Source organism: Somniosus microcephalus, chromosome 18 (assembly GCF_052327205.1).
Source record: "Somniosus microcephalus isolate GS21.2 chromosome 18, FLI_Smic_1.0, whole genome shotgun sequence".
Classification (NCBI taxonomy): Eukaryota; Metazoa; Chordata; class Chondrichthyes; order Squaliformes; family Somniosidae; genus Somniosus; species Somniosus microcephalus.
In genome coordinates, this window is record NC_141004.1 from 21600964 (window position 1) to 21618669 (window position 17706).

The 17706-nt window shown below is 47.5% G+C and overlaps 1 pseudogene across 1 annotated transcript in view; it reads right to left on the bottom strand.

Annotated features, from left to right (window-relative positions):
- The window catches only part of LOC147105109 (pepsin A-like), an 84514-nt pseudogene that overhangs the window by 4333 nt on the left and 62475 nt on the right, over nt 1-17706 (bottom strand). Inside the window, exon 6 of the transcript XR_015081680.1 lies at nt 6451-6570. The product of XR_015081680.1 is annotated as a pepsin A-like (transcript). The remainder of the gene's footprint in view (nt 1-6450; nt 6571-17706) is intronic.

A 17706-nucleotide genomic window follows, 5' to 3' on the forward strand; every position in this document is an offset into this window, starting at 1 on the left:
CCTGTAACACAACAAGAAGTTATCTACCTTATGTTGTAGATTTATGTCTTCCTTACCCATGGCCTTTATGGCCTTCTTGAAGGTCTGGACAAACCTTTCAGCTAATCCATTGGTGGTGGGATGGTATGGGGCGGACGTGTAGTGCTTAACCCCATTGTTTTTTAAGAACTTCCTGAATTCTTCGGACACAAATTGCGGTCCATTATCAGAACAGATCTGTTCCGGCAGCCCATTCCTGGCAAATATGGTCCTTAATACTGTGATGGTTTTTTCCGTGGTGGTGGAGGACATCTTTATTACCTCCGGCCACTTGGAGTGTGCATCCACCGCGATTAAGAACATTGAGTCCATAAATGGACCAGCAAAGTCGATGTGTACCCTTTGCCATGGAGATGAGGGCCACTCCCATGGATGTAGAGGAGCTTGTGGTGGGGCGTTTTGGACCTTCTGGCATCCTAGACAGCTCTTGGTCATTTCTTCGATGTCTCCATCGATACCTGGCCACCACACAAACGCTCTGGCTAGGTTCTTCATTTTCACTCCACCCAGATGCCCCTCGTGAAGCTCCTTTAGCACTTTATGCTGGAGTTTGGGTGGAATCACCACTCTGGATCCACACATCAAAGTTCCTCGGCACACTGACAGCTGTTCTCTTCTTTGCGAGAATGCTGGCAACAGTGGTTCGCCATGTGCTGGCCATCCCTTCACCGTTAAATCGTAGACTCGTGAGAGAGTCGGGTCATTTCTTGTTTCCTTTTCGATCGTAGAATTTGTTACTGGTAGACATTCCACTATGGCTGAGTGGAACATCTCCACTGGGTCCACTGTAGGCGCCTCTTCTACCGTTGGCAACGGTAGGCACGATAACCCGTCAGCATTCCCATGCTGTTTTGATCCTTTGTATTCTATGTCATATTGGTGTGCCCCTAGGAAAAGGGACCACCTCTGTAGTCTTTGCGCTGTCATAATGGAAACGCCCTTTTTAGGGTTGAATATGGATACCAACGGCTGGTGGTCTGTCAGCAGTGTAAACTTCTGGCCCTGCAGGTAATGATTAAACTTCTTTACTCCCCACACCAGGCTGAGAGCCTCCCTATCTATCTGAGCATAGTTGCGCTCAGCGGAGGTCAATGATCTGGATGCAAATGCGACTGGCTTTTCCGAGCCATTTGGCCACTTGTGTGAGAGTACTGCTCCAATACCATAAGGAGAAGCATCACAAGCTAAACGAATAGGTAGTGTTGGGTTGAAGTGAGCCAATACTTCCTCTGAGGTGATCAATGCCTTGCTTTTGCGAAAGGCCTTCTTACAGTCCTCGCTCCACTTCCATGGTACTTCTTTCTGCAAAAGAGCATTCAGCGGGTGCAGCACCGTGGATAGGTTTGGCAGAAACTTATGGTAATAGTTAATCAACCCTAGGAACGACCTCAACTGGGATACATTTTCCGGAGCGGGAGCCTTCACAACAGCTTCGATCTTGTCAGGTGACTTGTGCAGCCCCTCCTGGTCAATGACATGACCACAGTACGAGATCCGTTTCTGAAAGAACTCACATTTCTGGCGATTAACTCGAAGGCCATATTCCTTCAACCTGGTGAGCACCAGTTTCAAATTTGCAAGGTGTTCCTCATCGTCATCTCCTGTAATCAGGATATCGTCCAAGTAACATTGAGTGCTTGGAATTCCCTGTAATACCTGCTCCATGGCCCTCTGCCAAATTGCTGGAGCCGAAGCCACTCCAAAAACCAGTCTATTATATCGATACAAGCCTCTGTGCGTGTTGATTGTGAGATACTGGCGCGACTCTTCCTCAACTTCCATCTGTAAGTACGCTTGTGCCAGGTCTATCTTGGTGAAGCGTTTCCCGCCAGACAATGAAGCAAAGATATCCTCAATCCGCGGAAGCGGATATTGCACCGTGTGAAGCACCGGATTAACTGTGATCTTGAAGTCTCCACAGATGCGGACCTTCCCCGGTTCCCCTGGCTTGTTACTCGATGAACGCTTCATGACGGGAACAATGGGCGTGGCCCACTCACTCCAGTCCACCTTAGACAGTACTCCTGAACGTTCTAGCCCATCCAGCTCAGCTTCCACAGCAGGTCGTATCGCATAAGGTACCGGTCTGGCTTTGAAAAATTTTGGGTTTGCATGTTCTGCAATCTTGATTTTTGCCTTAATTCCTCTCAGTGTTCCCAGTCCCTGTTGGAACACCTCTTTAGCCTCATCCAATATTCTGGACAATCGTTCAGGTTTGACATCTTTTTTCCCGGAATCTACCGTTATTGCGTTTAGGGAGTGCCAGTCCATATTTATTTTCGTGATCCACTCCCGTCCCAGGAGTGGTGGACCTCCCTCAGGTAGTACATATAAGTCCATTCCTTGGTGTTCTTTGCCCTTGTGTACCACCTTGACTTTTATCTTTCCGATGGGGTATACTCTTTGCCCCGTGTATGTCTGCAATACTATCTTCGTATCCCGTAGGGGAATATGTTTGAATAACCTTTTGTAATCTTGCTTATTCATGACCGTCAACGCCGATCCGGTGTCCAATTCCATCTTCATTTGGACTCCTGCTATCTGCAGTGTGACCCAGATAGTTTGTCGGTCAGCTTCCTTACTCACATTGTGAATTCTCAGACTACCCAGTTCCTTGCTGTTGGAGTCTGAATCCGAATTCTGTTCATCCGAACTCTTCTCAGCCACCTTATGTACCTTTCTGCACTTTTCCTGCGGTGACTTTTTGTTGCTGGTCTTCTTTCCTGACCGGCATACTTTAGCTATGTGACCAAACTTGCCACATTTTCTACATTCCTGGTTTTTAAACCAGCATTGGTTCTGATCGTGTGTTGTCTTCCCACAACGATAACATTTCGTTGTACCCGAAGCCATTTGATCTACGCTGAGTACCGCTGCCTTCAGCTGCATTTCCGCAGTGCCTCTCGCTGCGGCTTCGTGCGATGCTGCAATAGAGACAGCCTTATCAAGTGTAAGATCATTCTCTTCAAGCAGCCGCTTTTGTGTTCCTTCTTTCGACAATCCACACACGAATTTGTCTCTCAGTGCCTCTGTCAGGCTTTCCCCAAACTGGCAGTATTTCGCTAGCTTACGCAGTTCAATTAAATACTCCGCGTTGCTTTCCTCTTTCAGTTGCGTTCTCGCATAAAATTTAAATCGTTCCGCTAACATCAGCGGTGTGGGGTTCAAATGATTTTTCAGGACAGCCACAATTTTAGCGAAAGTCTGATCCGCCGGTTTAGCTGGTGATAGAAGATGCTTCAATAGCCCGTATGTCTTCGCACCCATTGAGTTTAGTAAGGTTAGTGCTTTATCTTCATCTGATATTTTATTTGCCTTACAATATATCTCTATGCGTTCTACATACGTGGCCCAATCTTCAACATCGGGATCGAAATCGTTGATGTTACCATGCTTAGGCATCTTCGCAACCTTCTTGAGAAACACAAAGAAATTTTTCTTTTCTTTTTTTTTCAAAATGGCGGTTTCCCGCGCTTGTTTTCTTCCCCCGCCTACGAAAATGGCGGCTTCCCGCGTTTTGCCTTTCTCCCCCGCTGGCTGTAATGGCGATTGCCGAATTGCTGCGTTCGCCCTCCCCAGCGGTTTTCAAATCATGCCTCCCAGCCCCTCTTGCAGTCCGGTCCTTTCCCCCGGCTGCAGCTGAGTTCTCCGCGGTTTTTTTAAATTTTCTCCCGCGCCTTACGCTGACCCGGTCGCTGCGCCTCGTGGCCTCGGTAGCTGCCCGGCCTTTTTCACCGGTCGCAGTCGAGCTCTCTCTCGACGCTGTTGCGTCTCCCAGCCCGCTTGCAGCCCGGTCTTTCGCACCGTCTGCGTTTGCATTCACCGCGGCTCCCGTGCCTTACGCTGCCCCAGTCTCAGCGCCTCTGGCCCCGACTTCTGTCCGGCTCTTTTCCCCGGCTGTGGTCGAGTTCTCCGCCCTTATATCCTCCGTTTTTCCCTCCCCTACTTCACAGCCACCGTGGCCGACTTGCTGCTCGTCGCTGATCGGCTTACCCACCACCGTGATAGAAGGGATGATCACTGCCTGTTGCTGATGGAAGGCTTCGTGTCAGAATTCTTCCTTTGCTCTGCAGACCCGAGTCTTCTCTCAGCAGAATGATGAGGGCGGATGCCTCCTCTCGACGCCCGTTAAACTGCCTTGGATGTATCTCTGCTGCAGGGTAAGATCGTACTCGTCGCCACTGTTAAGTCTGTGTGTTATAATGAGAATTACTACACAGACCACAAGAGTAACTTTTAACAGGTCTTTACTAGTCGAAGGTCAGGGCGGAACTGCCCAATAAATCATTACACAGCACTTATATACCGGTGTGGTCACCACCGGTATTACAGTATACAGCAGCCAAGATAAAGTAGTGCAACCCTTAAAATAGTTCTCTTAAAGGTGGAACGGTTACATACACTACAGTTGGCCCCTGAGAATGGCCTGTTGTGCCCATTTTACCTCCGTTAAAACGTGTACAACGAGGTCCAATTTGTACTCTCGCACGTCTAATGAGCAGCTGGCCCTATTTCTCGTTCATTAATTTTAATCAATTAATTTTAATGGACAGCAAATCATGCAGGATGGATTCTTGGCACATGATTCTCCAAGTACTCCGAGTGTGTGCTCTCAGCGAGCAATGGTCTGCAATAACTTTACCCTTAGATGGATTGAGCCTCTGTTTGCTCAGGCTGGACTTAAACAATAGTCCAATTGTGGCCTGGAAGCTATCCTTGAGTTAGCTCGTTCCCTGTGTTTATTCCTGATCATTGAAAGGCGTTGCAATATCATCACACTAACTCAACTGCTACCCCATTGCACTTAATATTTCCACTTGCAATGTTGAGTGCAACTTGATTGTTACAGAAAGCATGCCAATTGTAAAATGGTGTAGGATTCGCAAAATTGAACTTTATATTATAAAGGGTCAAATGGCAGAAGAGGCCATGATTTTAAAGACTGTTTTAAAAGAAGCCCAGAAAAAGGGGCATACAAAATGGCCACCATACCATGTGACCAGCTTATTGGGACACTTTAAAATGGTTCCTGCGCAACCTCAGACAGCTTTGTGGATTCAACCCACAGCAAGTTCTGGAAGCCGTTTCTGAGAGAACGAAACCAGACCCCCACATATACATATGGATTAGATGCAGATCCAGTCAAGATCGGCCTGGAGACAGAGGCCATCAAAATGTTGACCTAGACAAAAGGGGACAATTTCATATTCATGAGAACAGCACCCAGGACTAGATAACGAGATCAGCAGGACATTAAAAACAATGGAGGTCATTCTAGACCAGAGATGGGCCTTTACCGGCCATCGAAAACATTTTAAAATATAATAACTACCCCGCTGTGCTCCCAGCCCGCCAAAAGTAAAACAAAGACTAACCTGATTTTGGGCGGGAGACGGAAGTTTCTTGAAGAAAGGTATATCTGGAAGACTTTTCGGCAGTTGGAGCAAGCTTGCAGCTTGAGCTCAGAGGAGAGTTTGAATCACACTCAGAAGAAGGAGCAGGCACTCGGAGGAGGAAGAAGAACCAAGCCAACATCAAGAAGGCCGCCTCGAAGCCGGCGTCCCGCCCCGGGGAAACACATCGGGAGATCATCGACCATCCCCGGGCCGTTGCCGGAACGAGAGGCCATCGACCCAACTTGGGAGAAGAAACAAAAAAAATAAAACCCCAAGAGAAGAAACCTTCCAGCTACCCCGGTTGGAAGGAGAAGAGATAAAAACAAACTGAAGAAGCGATGGGAGCCAGCCCAAGGCTCCTCTGACCAGGGTCGAGCCGACGATCCTCGACCCCGCCGACATCCAGGCCCGCCGGTGTCCAGCCGCCCCTGACCCCCACCTCAGGAGAGAGGTGTGGCGCAGCTCGCAGGGGCTCCACGATCCACGTGGAGACGAAACGCCTGAAAGGACCAAACACAGACTCGATTTCAAAACCTTGCACTTCCTAGTGGGATTGGTAAGCATGTTTCTGGCCCTTCACAATCAGATCTAGATAGGTTTAATAAGGGGGTGGATTTAAGGGTACAATTAACATGAGTTGTCCCTCGATGTTCCGTGTGTTTCCTTATTTCATGATGATCTTTGTAGAGTATAAGATGCCTGTATTTGCCTCAGTTAGTACTGTGTCGTTATGATTTGTTTGTGTGTTTTTCCCTCCCATGTACTCCCTTATCTGTTTGCATTTGATTTGATATTTGTCCTTAAGCAATAAAATTTCATTTTGTTTCATCAAACTTGGTCTACAAGAGTTTTCTTTACATTGTAGTTCCTGCCCCTAAGTCCAGAGTATAGAATCTAAGGGGCGAGTGGGTCGAACCACTCAAGGTTTTACTGTGCAAGAGAGAGAGGCCTCGAGAGAGAGAAACCTCAGGGAAACCTCTCAAGGAAAACCCCTTACAATGGGTCAGTCATTTACCTGTCCAGGCGGATTTGCCAGTAAGTTTGGTGAGTGACGGGCACCCAGTTAGCTTGACCTGTAAAGTGGTTTCGATCATATCCACCAAATACAACTTCACTTCCGGACTGACCAGCCTCTCTGAAAAACAATTTAACCAGAATGTTATTGAAATGAGCATAAACAGAGATTCAGGAATTCCTGATTAACAATATGTTTTACTGGCTGGCCCAATGTGGCATCATTAACCAGTGGAAATTAGACCAAAGCCAATATTTTGCGAAATAAATAAGAAAAGAAAACTTGATCCTCACTGTGCTGGTTGGAATGAAACATTGTTCTTTCCATAATCCCTGAAAGAGATTGCAATTATCCAATTTCCCATCTTGGATCGATAAATCAATTAAAAAATCTAAAGGATTTGAAGTTGTCCAATGGGATCCAGTTGGATGTGCTTCGGACTTTGCCAGAAGGTGAAGAGGTCACCTGACATGAAAACAGTTCATCCAGGTGAGAGAACAAACACAAGGAAGGGCGAGAAAAGGCCCATCGGCTTTAAAGAAAGAAGGTTCTGTGGTGACCTTAAGTAAATACCCTATTTTAAGCAGGGAACTACGGAGATGGAAATACAAGAAAGTAAGTGGCGTAATAAAACTCACTACGCACTTGGTTTGAGTATAAAGCAAGGCTTTAATCAACTTGTTTCAAAACATGGAGGTCTAGTTGTACTTCACTAGTTCCTGTCTTACAAAATGTTCCTGGGCAAGCTGGGCCCACGTCCCAGTATTTATACACATTGGACGGTGCCACCAGCTGGCCGTCCATTGTTATTTCATGAGTAGTTTCTTTATGGTGATGAGATTTATAACAGTAAGAAAACCTACCTGGTCAGATAAAAAGCAAACATGTCCTGTTGCACCAGGTCGTCAGACATCATGTTATCAAACACAGGTGTGGCCCCTGATGATGCCATGCTTGGATAGGCCAATCCGAGAATCCCATCAAATGAAGCGTAGGAGAATGAATTCCCAAGTTCAGACTCACTTAAACCAAAGTCCTGCTGTTTGATAGCTATGTTCGTTACCTAGACACCACTCCATGGTGGTTTGGCCTGACAGCACTCCTGATCTAAGCTCACAGTAATGGATACTTGGGTCAACTCCGTGAGCATGAAGCAGCATTTTCAGGAGCAGAAATGGGTGATTTACTTGTACTTCTTGCAATTTAGTATATTGTATTTGCTGCTCACGATGCGGTCTCCTCTACATTGGGGAGACCAAACGTAGATTAGGTGACCGCTTTGCGGAACTCCTCCTTTCGGTCGGTAAGAATGACCCCGAGCTTCCGGTCGCCTGTCACTTTAATTCCCCGCTCCACTCCCACTCTGACCTCTCCATCCTCGGCCTCTTACACTGTTCCAATGAAGCTCAACATAAGCTCGAGGAACAGCACCTCATCTTTCGATTAGGCTCTTTACAGCCTTCTGGACTCAATATCGAGTTCAACAATTTCAGAACATAACCTCTCGCACATGGTAGCTGTCGATCATTCTGCCATTGCCATTTATGGGCACAGTACAGCAAGCTGGTGACAGAATTGATTTGCAACCCTCTCATTTAGCTTTCATGAGTGACTGATCTGGCATCTGATGTTCATAGAAATTGAGTTCTGATCATCTGCACAATGGGATGTGTCTGCTACCTAAATATCACATGTCTAACTCATGCCTTTACTCCCCCACAGGACCATCGAGAGACCCCTCCCCACTGTCCAGAAGGAAGAACAGGAGGACTCCTCAGAGGAACCTGCACCCTCTGAGAGAGCAGCGTCAGCAGAAATGAGTGCACCCAGCACCAGCACAGAGACGCACACCTCGGTAGATCCTTTGCGAGATAGAGTAGTGTTGTCACCTGGTGTATCACACCTCACAAGTGAGCATCAGCAGATGGTGGTGGCAGGGAAAGCAGTAGAGTCCTCATCAGAGGCCGCAGGGCATTCCTAGCTCTGCTCAGCTGCATGTGGACCCTGTGCCTCTGGGGCCATCCAGAAAGAGAGTGGTACTAGAGCTTCAGGAACAAGTGCAGGAGGCTCTGACAGGATTTGCAACAACTGTAACTGTGAGTGTGCAGAGAATGGAGGAGTCCATGTCAAACATGAGCATTGCCGTGGTGCACACAATGGTGAATGTAGGTGCTGTAATGTATGTACCTTTAAGGGAGAGAACTACTTTTTACAGCTCCTGTATACTGTAGTACCGGCAGTGACCACACCTGTATATAAACCCTGAGTAGTGATCTGTACAGTTAGCTCTAGAGTAACCCTCATTCAGTAAACACCTGTTGTACCGTTTCTCCTGCAGTCTGTGTCTTATTATACACAGACATAACAGGTGCCACCATGGAAAGGTTGGCAACCTCCATGGAGGACATAAATCGCCACACTCAGGAGAACATGGTAACACTTCTAAATAGATGGTCATCTATGGAGGATAGGTGGGCATCTATTGAGGAGAGAAACCAGAGGTTAATGGATGTCCTTGTTATGAGGAATGTCAGCTCAGAAATGAGTCCTCATGGCCCCACTGATGTGCAACAAGGTGCTCTCCAGCTACTTGCTAGCAGTGAAATGCGGGTGACCCATGAGAGGGATGTTGGTGGTCGACAACAAGGAAGTGTGGGCTCCTCTCCAAGCGCTCACACTCTCATGCCACTGCGGAGCCCTCGGTCAGAGCCCCAGATGCCTCACCCAACAGAGATGGCCGTCTCAGCCCCTGCACAGCCGCAGGAGGAGCAGACTTTTGCGGAGCCTTCCCAGCCTCCCAAACCCAGAGGATGCCCGCCAAAGGCGTCTAAGCAGGCACAGCAGGGAAGTGAGCAAGCTACCTCTACATCTGCTGAAGCCACAGGGGAAGCACCACGTAGAAGCACACATAAGAGAAAGCTAACATACAAATAGTAACAAGGGTAGTCACTTGGGTGTTTTGATATAATACAAAGCTATGTTTGTCATCTTTATTTCTATTGTATTAAACAAACGCGATGTGAAAGATTCAAAGAGTTGGCCTATGTGTGCTCAGAATTGGAAGTGGCAAAGTGAGGGGTGAGAGCGCCTTTCATCTGTAATGATGGTGGGGAGAGTGATAGGAATGCACAGTTCATTGTACAGTTGCTGTATGGTGTGGAATGAAGGTCCTGCCAACCCTCATATCCATGTGCCAGTCACATGTCTGTGCTGCGTAAAGTTATGCGAAGCTGGCATGGATTAGTCCATCCCTTGCCTCGCGGCCAGCAATGTGCTCGCGTGCTGGTGGCACTGGGACAGCTGCCTCTGCCAGGTCTTCCTCATCTGCCGCCTCCTCCTACTCCTCCTCCTCCTCTTCGAGGAGGCTGTGCGCTCTGCCACTTGTTCCTCCGGCAGCGGTAAGCCACACTGCAGTGCGATGTTGTGCAGGGCACAGCAGACCATGATGATTCTGGAGACCCTGGCTGGTGCGTACATAGAAACATAGAAACATAGAAGATAGGAGCAGGAGTAGGCCTTTCGGCCCTTCGAGCCTGCTCCGCCATTCAATGAGATCATGGCTGATCATCCAAATTCAGTACCCTGTCCCTGCCTTCTCCCCATATCCCTTGATCCCTTTAGCCTTAAGAAATATATCCAACTCTTTCTTGAATATATTTAATGAACTGGCCTCCACCGCCCTCTGTGGCAGAGAATTCCACAGGTTCACCACTCTCTGGGTGAAGAAATTCCTCCTCATTTCAGTCCTAAATGGCTTACTCCTTATCCTTAGACTATAACCCCTGGTTCTGGACTCCCCGGCCATCAGAAACATCCTTCCTGCATCTAGTCTGTCCAGGCCTGACAGAATTTTATAGGTTTCAATGAGATCCCCTCTCAATCTTCTAAACTCCAGTGAGTATAAGCCCAATTGACACAATCTCTCCTCATACGTCATTCCTGCCATCCCAGGTATCAGCCTGGTGAATCTTCGCTGCACTCCTTCCATGGCAAGAACGTCCTTCCTCAGGTAAGGCGACCAAAACTGCACACAATATTCAAGGTGCGGTCTCACCAAGGCCCTGTACAACTGTAGCAAGACATCCTTGTTCCTGTACTCGAACCCTCTTGCTACGAAGGCCAATATACCATTTGCCTTCTTAACTACTGCTGCACCTGCATGCTTACCTTCAGCTGTAGGGCTCCACCAGATCTGTCCAGGCATCTGAAGCACATTTTGAGCAAGCCTATGGTTTGCTTTATGATGCTTCTGGTGGAAATGTGGCTGGCATTGTTGCGCTTCTCAGCTTCGTATGGTGGCTTCCTCATCGGCGTCATTAGTCACGTCTTCAGGGGATAGCCCTTGTCTCCAAGGAGCCATCCGGAAAGTTGGGTTGGCAGATTGAACAGCTGAGGCACAGTGGACTGCCGCAGGATGAATGAGTCATGGCAGCTGCCAGAGAACTTGGCGCAAACATGCATAATGTTCTTCCTGTGGTTACAGACCAGCTGCATGTTAAAGGAGTGGAAGCCCTTGCGGTTCACAAATACAGCTGGGTTGTGATGGGGTGCCCTGATGGACACGTGTGTGCAGACGATGATGCCCTGCACCCTTGGGAGGCCTGCCAGATTGGCAAACCCAACTGCCCATGTGGTAACACTTGCTTCATCCATTGAGAAGTGGATGTAATTGTGCGTCTTGGCAAACAGGACATCGGTAACCTGCGTGATGCAAGTGTGTGCGGCCGACTGAGAGATGCCGCTGATATCTGCTGCTGATCCCTGGAAGGACCCTGAAGCAAAGAAGTTGACTGTGGTGGTGACCTTGACAGCCACTGGTAAGGTGTGTCCACCCGCTCCTCTGGGCTCCAGGTGTTGGTACAGCATTGTGCAGATGTCAGTGACTACCTCTCACGAAAGTCTCAGCCTTCTTTGGCACTGCAGCTCAGTCATGCTGAGGAAGCTGATACTCTGCCTGTAAACCCTGTGTTGGGGGTATCTCCTGCGGTGAGGTGCAGCCCTGCGCTGATGCCCTCTGCCCTGTGCAGCATCAGGTGGGTGAGGAGAAGGTTGGCGCTCCTGTTGTTGGTGCTGCTGGTGTGCCTGGTTCTGCTGCTGCTGCAGCTGCTCTTCCTCCGAATCTGAGGACCAGGATGAGAGGGTATAAATGGTTCCCATGCTGCTGGTCTATATGTCAGTTGAGGAAGAGATGTTATCAACACTCAGTCAATGTGGAGAGAGGTTATTCCAAGGAGGTCACAGTGCATATAGATCTCAGAACACTTAGGCCAGAATTTTGCCGGCGCTCAGAGTGTGGGTTTAAAGGTGGGACCGCTGTCAAAATCACAAAGTTTGACAGCGGGTAGGAAACCTGCTGTCAACCCGCCTCCACTCAATCTTCCCAAGTGTCGGGTCCCCGATTTGTGCATGGAACCGACACATAGCGGCGGGAAGAGGATTAAAGCCATTTACTTACCTGCCTGTGAACAGGTACTTGATAGTTGTTAACGGGCTCTTTTTCAATTTTACCGATTCTGGCTTGGGTTTCCCGATGTCCGGACATCATGCCAGGTAAGTGTGGTGTGTTGTGAGTCTGCTGTAATGTTTCTGCACTGATGACAGCTGCAGAAGTGGTGTGAAGGATCCAATGGTGCACTGGTGAGTTTCAGAGGTAAGAAAATGTTGAGGAAATCATTTCTAGTCCATTTACACTTTTCTGTCGGTAACAAGTTTTGAATTGGATGTCTAGTCCCACCTCATTGGGAGAACCTCTCTCACCAGTGACAGATCACTTCTGCAACCTCACCTGCAGCTGCCATCTGTTCTAGCCTAAGGAGGGAGTCACTTGAGAGCCTGGGTGCAAGGGCTCACAATTGTACAGTGATTGTCAGTGTTTGCAGCACCTCAAAACTGCCAAACACTGAGAAATCAGCTGTCAAAAAAGATTGTGTGTGGTCCCTTTAAGAAAACCGGCAGATGACGCGTCATCAGATGATACCATCTGACTGGCTTCATCTTAATTGGCCGGCAAGCCCGCAGGGCGGGCTTAACAGCGTCAATCAAGGGAAAATCACGTCCGTGGGCCGGATGCAGTTGGAGGCGGGACTGCAAGCTAGAAACCGCCTGACCCGCTCCCAACCCGCATCTATTTACAAAATCGCGGCCAAACAACCTCAATACAGTTGAAAAATGTCTTCAACATCCTGCAATCAGAAAGTTCTGGCATCTGAAATTGAACTGATGTGGTAGGTTAGTTTTTATGCTGCAGTTGCAGCTGTGAACTATTCAGCAATGCCCGACACAATCAGCTGGCGTGTTTGTCGAACGACTTGGAACACACCGAAAATGTGGCAAAATGGAAATACCCTGTAAAAATAGCATTAAGCAGGTTGTTAGCTGTTAACTACCTTAACTGCCTCTCCCGCTGTCTTGTTTTACACACTTTGTATAAAAATAATAAATTGCAGGACAACGGAGTATTACAGTTTAACTCTTTTATTAAGCATTAGGTCTGTGATCTTATTCATAGCAGTACCATTGGGGAAAAGCATGGCATTAGGACCCCTAGCCTGGGTCTTCCAAACAATAGTAGTCCTTACAGATGCCTGCAGGCCAATGACAACTCAGCATGTGATCACATGTGAATATAATAGGTATTCCTTACCTGTGGGCCAATGATAATTCAATATGCAAATGTTACATCCCCTTTCTTTTAAGAGAAAAATGTTATGCATTACTTTTAAACCTTTCTTCTACATAATGTTCTCGGTAGCATAAACATATAAGTAAACTCAGTATTTTACTAGCACTGAAAACATCTCAACATTTCAATAACGATGTACAGTTTTTTTTTTAGGGCAGCGATCCGCCTATACCCTTTGACAGTTCACAAGTCAAGGATAACTCTAGGCTTGACCTCTCGCCCCGACCTTGTGTGGTATGAAACTGAGCATGCTCCTGAATCGGTCAACAATTCAGGTTCAGGTTTAGGTTCAGGTATGATGTGTTTTGTGTATTGCTCTGTTCATCACACTCTGTTGAACTGATCCTCTCGTCGGAATGACGGTGTTGTTCCATGGTGTTCAGGAGGTGCCTGCGATTGCGGCAGTACACCTGTCCTTCTGGGGTGTGGACGTGATATGATCGCTCAGTGTCAGCTGGCTGGATGACGACTGCTGGCTTCCAGTAGTCATGCTCCTGGATTCTGACGGATTCTCCATTGTGCAGCGGTGGCAGTAGTCTAGCTGACCTATCATAGTATCTGTTTTGGTGTTGCTGTCTCTGTACACGTTTTGCATGCACTTGCTTGCAGCTGATGACCTCTGGCTGCAGCTGCTGGTTGGTGCTTGGAAGGATTGAGCGAAGTCTGCAGCTCATCAACAGCTGTGCTGGTGACTTGAAGTTGTCAACCGGAGTGTTGCGGTACTCAAGGAGACTGATGTAGGGGTCTCTTTTGTTCGCTTTGGCTTTGTCCATGAGTGTTTTTGCAATCTGGACAGTTTTTCAGCAAGGCCATTACTTTGAGGGTAATGTGGGCTTGATGTGACATGTGTGAAATCCCATGCCTTGGCAAACGACTCGAACTCTTTTGATTTGTATTGGGGGCCATTGTCTGAGACTAAAGTCTCTACCATGCCATGCCTGGCAAAGGCTGCCTTTAGCTTGTGGATCACAGCTGCAGATGTGGTGCTGTGAAGCTTGTCCAGTTCAAAAAATCTGCTGTAGTAATCAACAGTCACTATGTAGTCCTCATTGTTCCATGTGAACAGATCCGTTGCCGCGACCTGCCAGGGCCTGTCTGGGATACGGTGAGGTATCATGGGCTCTTTGACATTTGATGGGCGGCGTTCTAGACAAATGGAACATTTTCCGACAATGTCCTCAATGTGTTTGCACATTCCAGGCCAAAACATAATGTCACGTGCTCTTTGTTTGCATTTTTCCATGCCCATATGTCCAGCATGAATTTTTGTCAACATCTCTTCTCTGACACTGATAGGAATGATGATTTTCTTCCCTTTGAAGATGATTCTGTTGATTTGTGACAGTTCGTCTCTGTGGTTCCAGAATTCAGATATGCTCTGAGGGCATTTCCTCCTTGCCTTCCATGCCTTCACTGAGGCTGCTGTCCTGGTAGCTAAGAGACTTTCTGGAGAGCGTGTCTGCGACAGGAATGTCTTTGCCTGGACGGTGAATGATTGTGAAGTCGTACTTCTGTAGCTGAAGGATCATTCTCTGTAGCCTTGGTGGGGCTGCGGCTAGTGGTTTCCTCATGATTGACTCGAGGGGCTTGCGGTCAGATTCCACAATGACTTGTCGGCCATAGACGTACTGTTGGAAACGCTTACATCCAAACAGAATTGCATATAGCTCTTTCTCGATTTGAGCATAGTTGATTTCACTGTCTGTGAGAGATCTGGAAGCGTAGCCGATGAGCTTTCCTTCTTGCAGTAATACTGCACCTAGTCTGTACTTTGACGCGTCCACTTGTAGTCTGAGCTCTTTGTTGGGGTCGAAGTAGGCAAGAACTGGTTCTGGTTCTCTAGTGATTAGGTCTTTCATTTTCTAAAATGCTGTGTCATGTTGTTTGTCTCACAGGAACTCATTGGATTGTTTGAGCAACTGATGCATGGGTGCGTTGATTTCAGAGAGGCTCAGGGCAAACTTGGCTAAGTAGTTAACCATGCCTAGTACTGTCTCTAGCTCTGCGCGGTTCTTCGGCAGCTCCATCTTCTTGATGGCGGAGATTTTCTCTGGATCCGGCTTAATGCCATCAGTTGAGAGGCGATGCCCGAAATAACTGATCTCGGTGGATCCGATTATGCTTTTCTCGGGGTTGAGCCGGATACCTTTCTCCCGTGATCTTTGTAGCATCGCACGGAGGTTCCTGTCATGTTCCTCTCTATTCCTGCCATAGATGAGGATGTCATCTACGATTGCGACTACTCCATCGAGGCCTTCATAGGTTTCGTCGATCTTCCGCTGGAATTCATCCTGAGCTGAGATAAGACCAAATGGTAAACGCAGAAATCGGTAGCATCCAAATGGTGTGTTGAACGTTGTTAGCTTAGATGACTCTTCCGTGAGCTTGATAGTCCAGTATCCTGATCGTGCGTCCATTACACTGAAGTAACGTGCTCCTACTAGCTTGGGTGTGATGTCATCTAGCGTTGGTAGAGAGTAGTGAGGACGTGTGATAGCCTTGTTCAAATCTCTGGGGTCGAGACAGACTCTGAGCTTGCCTGTATGTGGTTTCTCAACCACTACTAACGCGTTGACCCACTCTGTCGGTTCTGTTTCCTGGATGATGATTTCTGTATTTTCCATGCTCTGCAGCTCCTCCTTCAGGCGACTACATAGAGCAAGGGGTATCCTTCTCGGTGGGCAAACCACAGGGGTTGCTGCTGGGTCAAGGTGAATAGTGCATTCACCTGGGAATAGCCCGATTCCTTTGAAAACGTCAGCAAACTCCTCCATGACTGTCTGCTTCTCAACTGGTGCTGTCAATGATAGCACTAGCTTGATGAGGTCCATGTCTAAACATGCTTTTAGACCTAGCACTGGAGGTGCTCGAGTGTCAACAATGTAAAAATCCAACATCATGTCGCTTCCTTTGTACTTGCATTTCATCATGCATGTGCCTATTACAATGAGCTGCTCACCCCCATAGCTGGTCAGTCTGCATGAGGTGGGCTGTAGCTCACACTCATCCTTCAAGCTGTGATACTCACTCAGAGGAATTACATTAACCTGAGCTCCAGTGTCTAGTTTAAACATAAGCTCTGTGCCCTGTTTTCCTATCACAATACCTGCAAAGGCTTGCTCAGTCTCTGAAATCTGTTTTTTCTGTGACACAGAATCAATAAACAGTTCCTCTGCATTTGGCTCTCTATCTGGCATTTGGCTGTCACTCACTGTGTGTACTGCCCTTCCAAAAACAGTCCTGCAAACTTTAGCAAAATGGTTCCATTTACCACATTTAGCACATTGCCTTCCTTTGGCAGGGCAGTGCTCCTTTTCCCCATGCACCTTGTTTCCACAATATCCACAGTTTTTGAAGCGTTTTATGTCTGTGTCGCTCATTTTTAGAACTCTCTCTGTTCTTTCTGATCTGAAACACGCTCTCTGGGCAGTGTTCTTTGGTGTGTGTCTATTAACTGCGTGCACTGTCTGTTCACGCGAGCTGCTCGTGGCACCGGTTATGGTTTTCAACTGTGCTTGGGCTATCTCGTGTGATCTAGCTATGTCCATAGTTTTGTCCAGCATTAGCCCGGACCCAACATTCAAAAGTTTCTCTCTCACTTTAGCTGAATGTATTCCAAACATGATATGGTCTCTGACCATCTCATCTTTATCTGCATATTCACAGTCTTTTACCAGCAGTTTTAACTCAGTCACGAACTGTTCAAACGACTCACTAGCTCCTTGTACTTTCTCCTGAAACTTGTACCTAGCGAATATCGTATTTGTCTTGGGCATCACATATGATTCAAAACGGTCAAAATAACTTCTCAGTACCTTTGCTTCACCCGCGGTGAGAGACCATGTGTTAAAAATGTCTCTCCCTTTTTCCCCGATCCACAGGAGTAGGTAACTGCATCTTTCTTCCTCCCCATTGCTTTTCAGCGGACCCGAGAACATCAACTCCACGTGTTGCTTCAACTTGTGCCATTCTCGAGGTAAGTTCAAAGATTCCCAATCCATTCGAGGTAAGGGAGCTCCATCGATGTCCATTTGCAATCCCTATTCTGACACCATGTCTTGTTTTACACACTTTGTATAAAAATAATAAATTGCAGGACAACGGAGTATTGCATTTTAACTCTTTTATTAAGCATTAGGTCTGTGATCTTACTCATAGCAGTACCATTGGGGAAAAGCATGGCATTAGGACCCCTAGCCTGGGTCTTCAAAACAATAGTAGTCCTTACAGATGCCTGCAGGCCAACGACAACTCAGCATGTGATCACATGTGAATATAATAAGTATTCCTTACAGATGCCTGCGGGGCCAATGATAATTCAATATGCAAATGTTACACCCGCCACTTGGTGTCGGGTCTGATCGGAAGTCGCAGACCCGACACTTTGGAAAGTTGCGTGGAGGCGGGTTCGCGGGGGGTTTACAACCCGTCGCCAATCATTTTGATTTTAACTCCGGACCCGCCTCCAAACCCGCCCTCTGAGCGCCGGCAAAATTGCAGCTGAAGTATCAATTGCATTCTGCCAAAAGCAGGTACCTACAGTGGTTATGTTACTGGACTAGTAATCCAGAGGC